This window comes from Trichechus manatus, unplaced genomic scaffold, assembly GCF_000243295.1.
Source record: "Trichechus manatus latirostris isolate Lorelei unplaced genomic scaffold, TriManLat1.0 scaffold00163, whole genome shotgun sequence".
NCBI classification, from domain to species: domain Eukaryota; kingdom Metazoa; phylum Chordata; class Mammalia; order Sirenia; family Trichechidae; genus Trichechus; species Trichechus manatus.
In genome coordinates, this window is record NW_004444099.1 from 3,752,366 (window position 1) to 3,761,718 (window position 9,353).

General features: G+C 38.1%; 1 protein-coding gene across 1 annotated transcript in view; it reads left to right on the top strand.

Moving 5' to 3' along the window:
• The window catches only part of CTNNA3 (catenin alpha 3), a 1,802,815-nt gene that overhangs the window by 907,871 nt on the left and 885,591 nt on the right, over positions 1–9,353 (top strand). The window lies entirely within an intron of this gene.

Genomic DNA, 9,353 nt, shown 5'->3' on the forward strand with positions numbered 1-9,353 from the left:
TAAATGCTTATTGTTTTGAGCTACACAAAAGAAGTGGTTAAACCCAGGTACTCTTTGTTTTATCCTTAAAACTATTTTCTAACATATTCTAGTTTTATGTATAAAATATTCTATTTCATACCATTTTGCTGTTTCTCTACCATATTTTTATGGTTGGATTATTCCTTCATCTTTTCAAATAATATTCAACTATGTTCATAACTGTGGCATAAAAGGATAAGATATAAAGGAGCAGAGAGATTCATAAATAATTAACTAGTGGTAATGGGTTGGCTCATGTCTCAATAGGGGCAAGAAGAGATGGTAATCTTGTAATGTCTTCCTCACTGGAAACTGGAGACAAGGGAAAACCAGAAAGGAAACCACATGCACAAACCTCCCCCACCTTGCCATCAAGTGGATTCCAACTCATAGTGACCTTATAGGACAGAGTAGCTTTCCCCCATAGGGTTTCTAAGGAGCAGCTGGTGGATTCGAACTGCTGACCTTTTGGTTAGCAGCTGAACTCTTAACCACTGGGAGCCGGGTAGCATAATGCTAAAGGAACTACAAAGTGCTTGAAGATTCCCAGGAGACAGATAATGGAGCCTACTGCATTATCGGCAGAAGAAAGCAGCCAAAGTGTAAGACCCTGAATGGAAGAATTTCTTTCTTCTTCAGTAACACAAGTAAAGTGACAGTACTCACAAGGCCAAGAACCAGTGACAAGGAAGAGGGAAATGCGATTTATCAGATCTGTATATCAGAGCTGATATTCAGCTGGTATCCATTAGTGCTGAGTGTACTAGTTCTTTATGGCTGATGTCTATTCTGATGTCAGTACCTGTGCTGTTAAAAAAAAAACAAAAAAAACCTCATTTCTGTCTAGTCGATTCCGACTCATAGCGACCCTATAGGACAAAGCAGAACTGCCCCATAGAGTTTCCAAGGAGCACCTGGTGGATTTGAACTGCTGACCTTTTTGGTTAGCAGCTGTCACTCTTAACCATTATGCCACCAGGGTTTCCTGCTTGTGCCATACTAGTTATTAAATGGTTTGACTGCCACACCTGCCCATATTGGCCATGAATCTGGTAAAATATATGTTCTGTGGCCCAAATTGCTTGTAGTACTTGTGAGAAATAATCACCGCCTGAATTAGAATCATAGTGTCTGCTATAACATGTAAGAAAGAAGAGGACTTTCAAAACATCTTTAATGTGGATTTACTGGGAAGAAGACTTCAAACGTAGCTAGCATTTGCACTATAAGCTCTCTCTCTGGATTCCAGTCTTATTATCTAGAAAATGCAAAGGGTGACTGAATCGACGATTTACTAAGATCCATTTCAGCCCTAAAGCTGCCCCATCCCCAACTTTAAAATATCTTTTGCACTTCGTAAGTACTATGGGATGGAGACAGAGCAAGTGATAAAATTCTCATTGATCTAGGATTGAAATAAGGTACAAAACCTAAACTAGGCTAATTAGAGTCTGAGATGAATTCCATGTTTACGATTTTTAATCAATTAATTCAATTATTTTTTACTTAACTAGTTTTGTTTATTCTGCAATGTATTCATTCTTCAAATACTTATCAGCTATTCCCAGAAGAGAATGTTGAAAATAAGAGGGCAGAGCAGAGGGAGAAGGTAGGTCATAAAAAGGCACCTAAATAATGTAGCCCTTATGGTAAAAAAGATTTTGTCTAAAAATGTGTTCTATAAACTGAATTCATACTAAATTATGAAAACAAGTTTTTGGTGAAATATTCTAAAAGTAAAAGTTTGTTACTGCTAATAAAATTACATCCCTGTTCTCATCTTTCAGTTTAGTGTTTTTATGAAAAATAAATCTCATGAAGTGCTCAGTGAGAAAGGAATCCTTGGCCAAATAATTTTGGGAAACATTTCTATCCAGAGCTCCTCTTGGAGATTCACATTCTTAAAAATTTTTGAAGTAAAGAGACCTCTTCAATTAATTTAAACTGGAGTTTCCTCTTTTTTTTTTTTTTAATCCCAGGAACTTTTTCTTTTGTGATACTTTTTACTAAGGAATACTTTTTCAAGGAATACTTGGGAAATGCTACCTTAATTTATTACCAAATGATGGTTTATTATTATGTAGACACAGCTCTAAGAATTTGTTTTGAAAGTTTGAGGATTTTGAAAAGTCTTTCTTCTATGTGAATATTGAAAGAATTTAAGATTTTGGAATTAGGTGGTGCAGTGGTTAAGAGCTTGCCTGCTAACCAAAAGGCTAGCAGTTCAAATCCACCAGTTGCTCCTTGGAAACCCTATGGGGCAGTTCCACTCTGTCCTATAGGGTCACTATAAATCAGAATCGACTCGATGGCAACGGATTTTTGGTTTGGTTAGTGGTTGAGAAGGGGTCTTATTTAATTCTGCATGTTACCCTAACATGATGTAATGAGATTATGCTAATCTTGGAGACAGAAGGTGTGAGTGAGTTCTAATTCTCTGATATTAATTTGAAACTTTGGTCCAAGTCACCTTCTTCTGTTCCAGTAGCTTTTACTGTGTAACAAATCCTCCAAGTTAGTGGTTTAAAACAAGCATTTATTATTATCTCTCACAGCATTGTAGGTTGACTGGGCAGAGCTAGGCAATTCTTACTTGAAGTCTGTGGTTACTGCTGTCAGATACTGGCTAAAGTTGGAGCTCTCCAGAGGTTTGCCTGGGCTGGACATACTAGATGAGACATTCATATGACTGGAAGTACATGTTAGCTGTTAGCTGGGAGCTGAGCTATAGCTGTCAATCTGAGTGCCTATACATGGCTTATCTGCATAGCTTAGGCTTCTTATAGCATAGTTGCTGGGTTCTGAGATGGGATTCCCAAGAGCAAGCAACAGACAGACATAGAAGTTGCCATTCTCTAAAGCTCTGGGCCCAGAAGTTGGCAGAGATCCACTTCCAACATATTCTGTTGGTCAGAGCAATCACGGAGCTCATCCAGACATAGGGGTGTGGGTAGAGTTTAGACTCCCCCTCTCAATGGAAGGAGTAGCAAAGTATTTGTGGCCATCTTTAATCTACCATATGTCTCTTTTCAGAACTTCATTTGCTTTATCTGTATAATAAAAGGATTACACAAGGTAATGTCTAAGGGCATTACTTGTTTCTAAAATCCTATGATCCAACAAATAATTTGTCAGTGGAGAGACTGAGTTTCTTAAGAGATACGGACACAGGAGAAAATGAAAATAGTTTTCAAGTGTACTGCTTGCGCTCTAGGTTGTTTTTCAGTGTATAATATCAACAGTGAAAAAAAGGAGCACTGCATCTATCTCCCAGGAAAATTCTTTTTTTGAAAGGACCTGCCTAACCAAAGCAACAGAGAAAATCATCATTAATATACTATAAACATTGAGATAGAAGTGTCTGTGACAGAATCCCGGGAAATAGATCTTAAATATATCAGGTTTCAGAGGACATTGTGAATTCTCTGTGTATAGATTGTTTACCCTCCCGCCCCAACATACACAGACATGCACGTATACCTATCTTATTCTCAAGCTGAGTAATTTGACATAGCAGGGCAGAAAGCCTTAGATTCTAAATGACTTCAAGAAAAAGCTATTTTCAGCACATCTAGGTTTTGATGCCTCAACTATGTCAAAGAAATCTAAAAATCAGTGAACTTGTTGAAGTAAGACTTAAATGGAAACAAAAAGTCCATTTTTAAAGAAATCTTATCAGATCCTTGAAGAAAAACTCCATGCTGTTAAAGGGACTCTTTAAATATTGGTTAACTTGTAACTTTAAAACAAAATAGTAAAAAGTAGAAATGAACACAAATCCAAAAACAAGGTGCTGAGAAATTCTATGTGTAATAATTGGGAAACCAAAGGATTAGGAGGGTTGAAGAAAAAAAATGTAGACGAGGTGCAGAATGGCCAATAAATTGCTCCTGAACACTCCCATTCTCTGGTAAAGTCATACGATGTGTCCTGCTGTATTTTAATATAGTTTGGTATAAAATGATCATGAGTCAAATGATGGTTATAGAACCCTGAGTAGTGCCAATACCTGAAGAATCTAGATCCTTATGGATAATTTTATTTTAGTTATATTAAACTAAGTCGCTATTAAGCTTCTCCTACTTTGAGCATCCAAGTTATTCTGTGTTTTTGGATCAACCAAGCCTTGGTGGGAATAAGAAGGAGTCAAGGGGTTGGTATTTTAAAAACCATCTTAGCACAGTGATTAGCAATTAATGATAAATGTGTTCATTGGATTCTACTCCCCAGTACTTTGAGCTCACCCTGATAGTGACCTAGGGCACCATTAACTCTACTGGCTTCCACCAATAATATTAGCTAGGAAGCTGAAAATATGAATTTTATCTTAAACATAAAAATATTTAGTCACTTTAGAGAATACAGATTTTACTCTTTTATTGCTTTGAGACTCCTGTACTAGCAAAGGCTATGCATCTAGTGCTCAATAAATCTGTTTTGAATGAAGAAACACATTCATAATACCAACTCAGTTCTCTTCCTCTCTAAAACGTTCACTCTGTGTATTCCAGAAACTGGACTTGAGGCCAATCATTTACAGAGTATCTCCCTACGTGGCTTTCCATGGGTACCTTAAAATAATGTTTCACTGTGACAGTAGTAAATGCCATTGTTCTTAATCACCCAAAGCTGACACTGTAAACCAAGCTTCAAATCTTCCTCTGAAGGAGTTTTTGACTTTTCAATAACATCTTTAGTGTACTTTGTCCACTTCCAAGATAATCTTTGTAAATTTATGTGATGATGTAACTATTATTCAGAAGAATGGCATTAAATCCAATAAATCATACTTTTTATTATAATGACTTTATTATGACTGTTTCTCTAAAAACTCCTCTATTATTTTTGAATCATATTAGTTTGTTCTTAGCAAGTCAGCTGAATACTATAATTGCTACCAACTTAAAACAGTGAAGTCTCTGATTTACCCCCACAGATTTTAAAATACCAACTGTCATTAAATAGCACAGTGCTTATGATCTAAACGAACCATGGTAGTGCAGTGGTTAAGAGCTCAGCTGCTAACCAAAAGATCGGCAATTCAAATCCACCAGCTGCTCTTTGGAAACGGTATGGGGCAGTTCTACTCGGACCTATGACTCAGAATCAACTAGACAGCAATGGGTTTAATGATCTAAATCTGAAAAAACAATTCTATGAATTATGGGTGGGGCCAAGATGGCGGAGTAGTCAGATGCTTCTGGTGGTCCCTCTTACAACAAAGACCCAAAAAAACAAGTGAATCAATTATATATGACAATCTAGGAGCCCTGAACATTAAAGGCAAAGTTGAGGAATCAGACTGAGTGTTAGAGGGAGGGAGAGACGGTTCAGAAGCAACGAGGAGTTGCCAGACCTGACCCGGCAGGAGCTGGTGCCCTGTGGGCCAGATTGGCTGGCATGCACAGTGAGGCAAGCAGTGGTGTTTGGTACGTGCTTTCCATGTCGGGAGAGACCGAGTGACTGAGAGTCTGCTCAGGCCTCCAGAGCCAGTGAAAAGCGGCGCTCATTCAGCAAAAGATAAGTACATGTGTTTAACCTACCACGCAGATCAAAAAACATCCTGTTTGGGAAGAACCTCTCTCACATTTACCTGCTCCTTCCCCACTCTGCACCGGGTCCTGGGCAGGATTCAGTGATTGCTGAGTCCTCTGGGCCGGAAGTAGGACCCATCACATGCCCTGAGCCATTCTCCTGGCCTTGGAGAAGGAACAGATTAACCAACAGGGAAAAATAATCTGCCAGCTCCCCTAAGCCGTAAACTCACGGCAGGCACAGCTCCTTTGCCTAGACACAGGCATAAGGGGTCCACAGACTTTGAACACCTTTCACCCCTGCATAAACCCGTGTAGGCCCATTTCCACAGCGTAGGCCCTCATTAGTACAGTACAACAGGATATATACCTGAAGCCTAACTTCACTTTATCAGCTATATGGTGGATTGGCAGGTTTGTGACATTTGATACTGCTCTGCCCATTAAGCAGGGTCCTCACCTACCAACATCAGGGACCTGAGGACTGGTGGCTCCACCCATGCCACCAAGCCACCTACGACAGGGGTCCAAGAATAAGGGGTGCCTCCCAGTCCTTACAGCCAACAGCATTGGGTGCCCATAGTCTGGCAGCAAAACCCACCAACCTATGCACTCTAGGGAACACGGACATGCTTTCTTCCCAGAGACTCAGGGGTAGCTGTCAGCCCCACTTTGCTCAGTACATGACCCCTTACTGCAGCCAGATACCTGTGCCTACACCAATCACCCCTGCCCATCTAGGACTGCAGGTGATAGCCTACAGCACACACTTGATGACTATCTGGACACCTGAGCTGAATCCATACAAGAAAAGTATGCAGACTCCTGGACTCACATACCTAGTAATAGATCTAACCACCTGGTGACAGGATGTTAGAGCTTCAAAGGCACAAATAATCAAACTAGCTCACACAAGCAGCCTATTTGGGCATATCAAAACGAAACAAAATGAGAAGCTAGCACACAGTAAAGCAAACATAGAATAAATAAATATAATACCTTATTGATGGCTCGGAGACAACAGTCAATATCAAATCACATAAAGAGGCAGACCATGATGGCTTCAGCAAGCTCTCAAAACAAAGGATCAAGAAATTATCCGGAGGAAGAGAACTTCTTGGAATTACTGGAGGTAGAATACAAAAGATTGATATATAGTACTCTTCAAGATCTCAGGAAGGAAATCAAGCAAAATGCACAACAAGCTAAGGAACACGCAGACAAAGCAATAGAGGAACTTAAGATTATGAAAGAGCATAATGAAAAATTTAACAGGCTGCAAGAATCCATTAAAGAGAGAGCAAACAAAAATCCAGAAGATTAACAATAAAATTTCAGAATTAGACAATGCAATAGAAAGTCATAGCAGCAGAATTGAGGCAGTGGAAGTCAGAATTAGTGAGATTGAAGATAAAGCACTTGACACCAACTTATTTGAGGAAAAGTCAGATAAAAGAATGTAAAAAATGCAGAAACCCTAAGAATTATGTGGGATTCTATCAAAAGAGATAACCTACGAGTGATTGGAGTACCAGAACGGGGGCAGATAACAGAAAATACAGAGAGAATTGTTGAAAATTTGTTGGCAGAAAACTTCCTTGATATTGTGAAAGATGAGAAGATATCTATCCAAGATGCTCATCGAACCCCACATGTGGTAGATCCCAAAAGAAAGTCACCAAGACATAATCAAACTTGCCAAAACCAAGATAAAGAGAGAATTTAAAGAGCAGCTAGGGATAAACAAAAAGTCATCTACAAAGGAGAGTCAAGAAGACTAAGTTCGGACTACTCAGCAGAAACCATGCAGGCAAGAAGGCGATGGGATGACATATATAAAGCCTTGAAGGAAAAAAATAGCCAAGAATTATATATCCAGCAAAACTGTCCTCAAATATGATGATGAAATCAGGGCATTTCCAGATAAACAGAGTTTAGGGAATTTGCAAAAATCAAACCAAAATTCCAAGAAATACTAAAGGGAGTCCTCCAGTTAGAAAATCAGTAATATCAGATAACAGCCCAAGACTAGAACAGGGGACAGAGTAACCAGGTATCAACCCAGATAGGGAAGTCACAAAAATAAATCAAAGCTAAAACAATGAAGATAGGGAAACAGAGATGTCCATATGTAAAAGATGACAACATTGAAACAAAAAAGAGGGACTAAAAAATATAGTCATAGATCTTTTATATGGAGAGGAAGTCAAGGTGATATAAAGAAATCAAAGATTGATTTAAACTTAAAAAAATAAGGGTAAATATTAAGGTAACCACAAAGGAAACTAACAATCCTACAAGTCAAAACAAAAAACATAAAAACTCAGCAAATACAAAATCAACAGCAAGGAAAAGGATGAAAAAAAAATACATAAAGAAAAATGACTCAGCACAGTAAATTAAGTGGAACAAAGAAACTGTCAAGAACACACACATACACACAAAAAGACATCAAAATGACAGCACTAAACACGTACCTATCAATAATTACACTGAATGTAAATGGACTAAATGCACCAGTAAAGAGACAGAAAGTGGCAGAATGGATTAAAATACACAATCCCTCTATATGCTGCCGACAAGAGACCCACCTCAGACATAAAGACACAGGCTAAAACTCAAAGGATGGAAAAAAATATATCAAGCAAACAACCATCAAAGAAGAGCAAGAGTGGCAATATTAATTTCTGACTAAATGGACTTTAAAGTAAAATCTACCACAGAGGATAAGGAAGGACACTATATAATGATTAAAGGGTCAATATACCAGGAGGACATAACCATAATAAGTATTTACCCAACCAACGAAAAGGCTCCAAAATACATAAAACAAACTCTAACAGCATTGAAAAGAGAGATAGTCAGCACCCCAATAATATTAGGAGACTTCAACATACCACTGTCTGTGAAAGACAGAACACAGAGAAAGAAGCTCAGTAAGGACACAGAAGATTTAAATGCCACAATCAACCCACTTGACCTCATAGATGTATACAGAACACTCCACCCAACAGCAGAGAAGTATACTTTCTTTTCCAATGCACAAGGAACATTCTCCAGAATAGACCACATATTAGGCCATAAAGCAAGCCTTAACAGAATCCAAAGCATCGAAATATTACAAAGCATCTTTTCTGACCATAAAGCCATAAAAGTGGAAATCAATAACAAAAAAAACAAGGAAAAAAAATCGAACACATGGAAACTGAGCAACACCTTGCTCAAAAACTACTGGGTTATAGAACAAGTTAATGACAGAATAAAGAAATTCACAGAATTGAATGAGAATGAAAATACATCCTACCAGAACTCTTGGGACACAACAAAAGCAGTGCTTAGAGGTCAATTTATAGCAATAAATGTATACATCCAAAAAGAAGAAAGGGCCAAAATCAAAACATTAACCCTACATCTCAAGCAAATAGAAAGAGAGCAGCAAAAGAAGTCCTTGGGCACCAGAAGAAAGCAAATAATAAAAATTAAAGCAGAATTAAATAAAATAGAAAATAGAAAAACTGTTGAAAGACTTATCAAGACCAAAAGGTGGTTCTTTGAAAAGATCAACAAAATCAATAAACCATTGGCCAAAATGGCAAAAGAAAAACAGGAGAGGAAGCAAATAACCCGAATAAGAAATAAGATGGGCGATATCACAACAGACCCAACTGAAACTAAAAGAATCACAACAGAATACTGTGAAAAACTGTATTCTAACAAATTTGAAAACCTAGAGGAAATGGACAAATTTCTAGAAACACACTACCTACCTAAACTAACACAAACAGAGGTAGAACAACT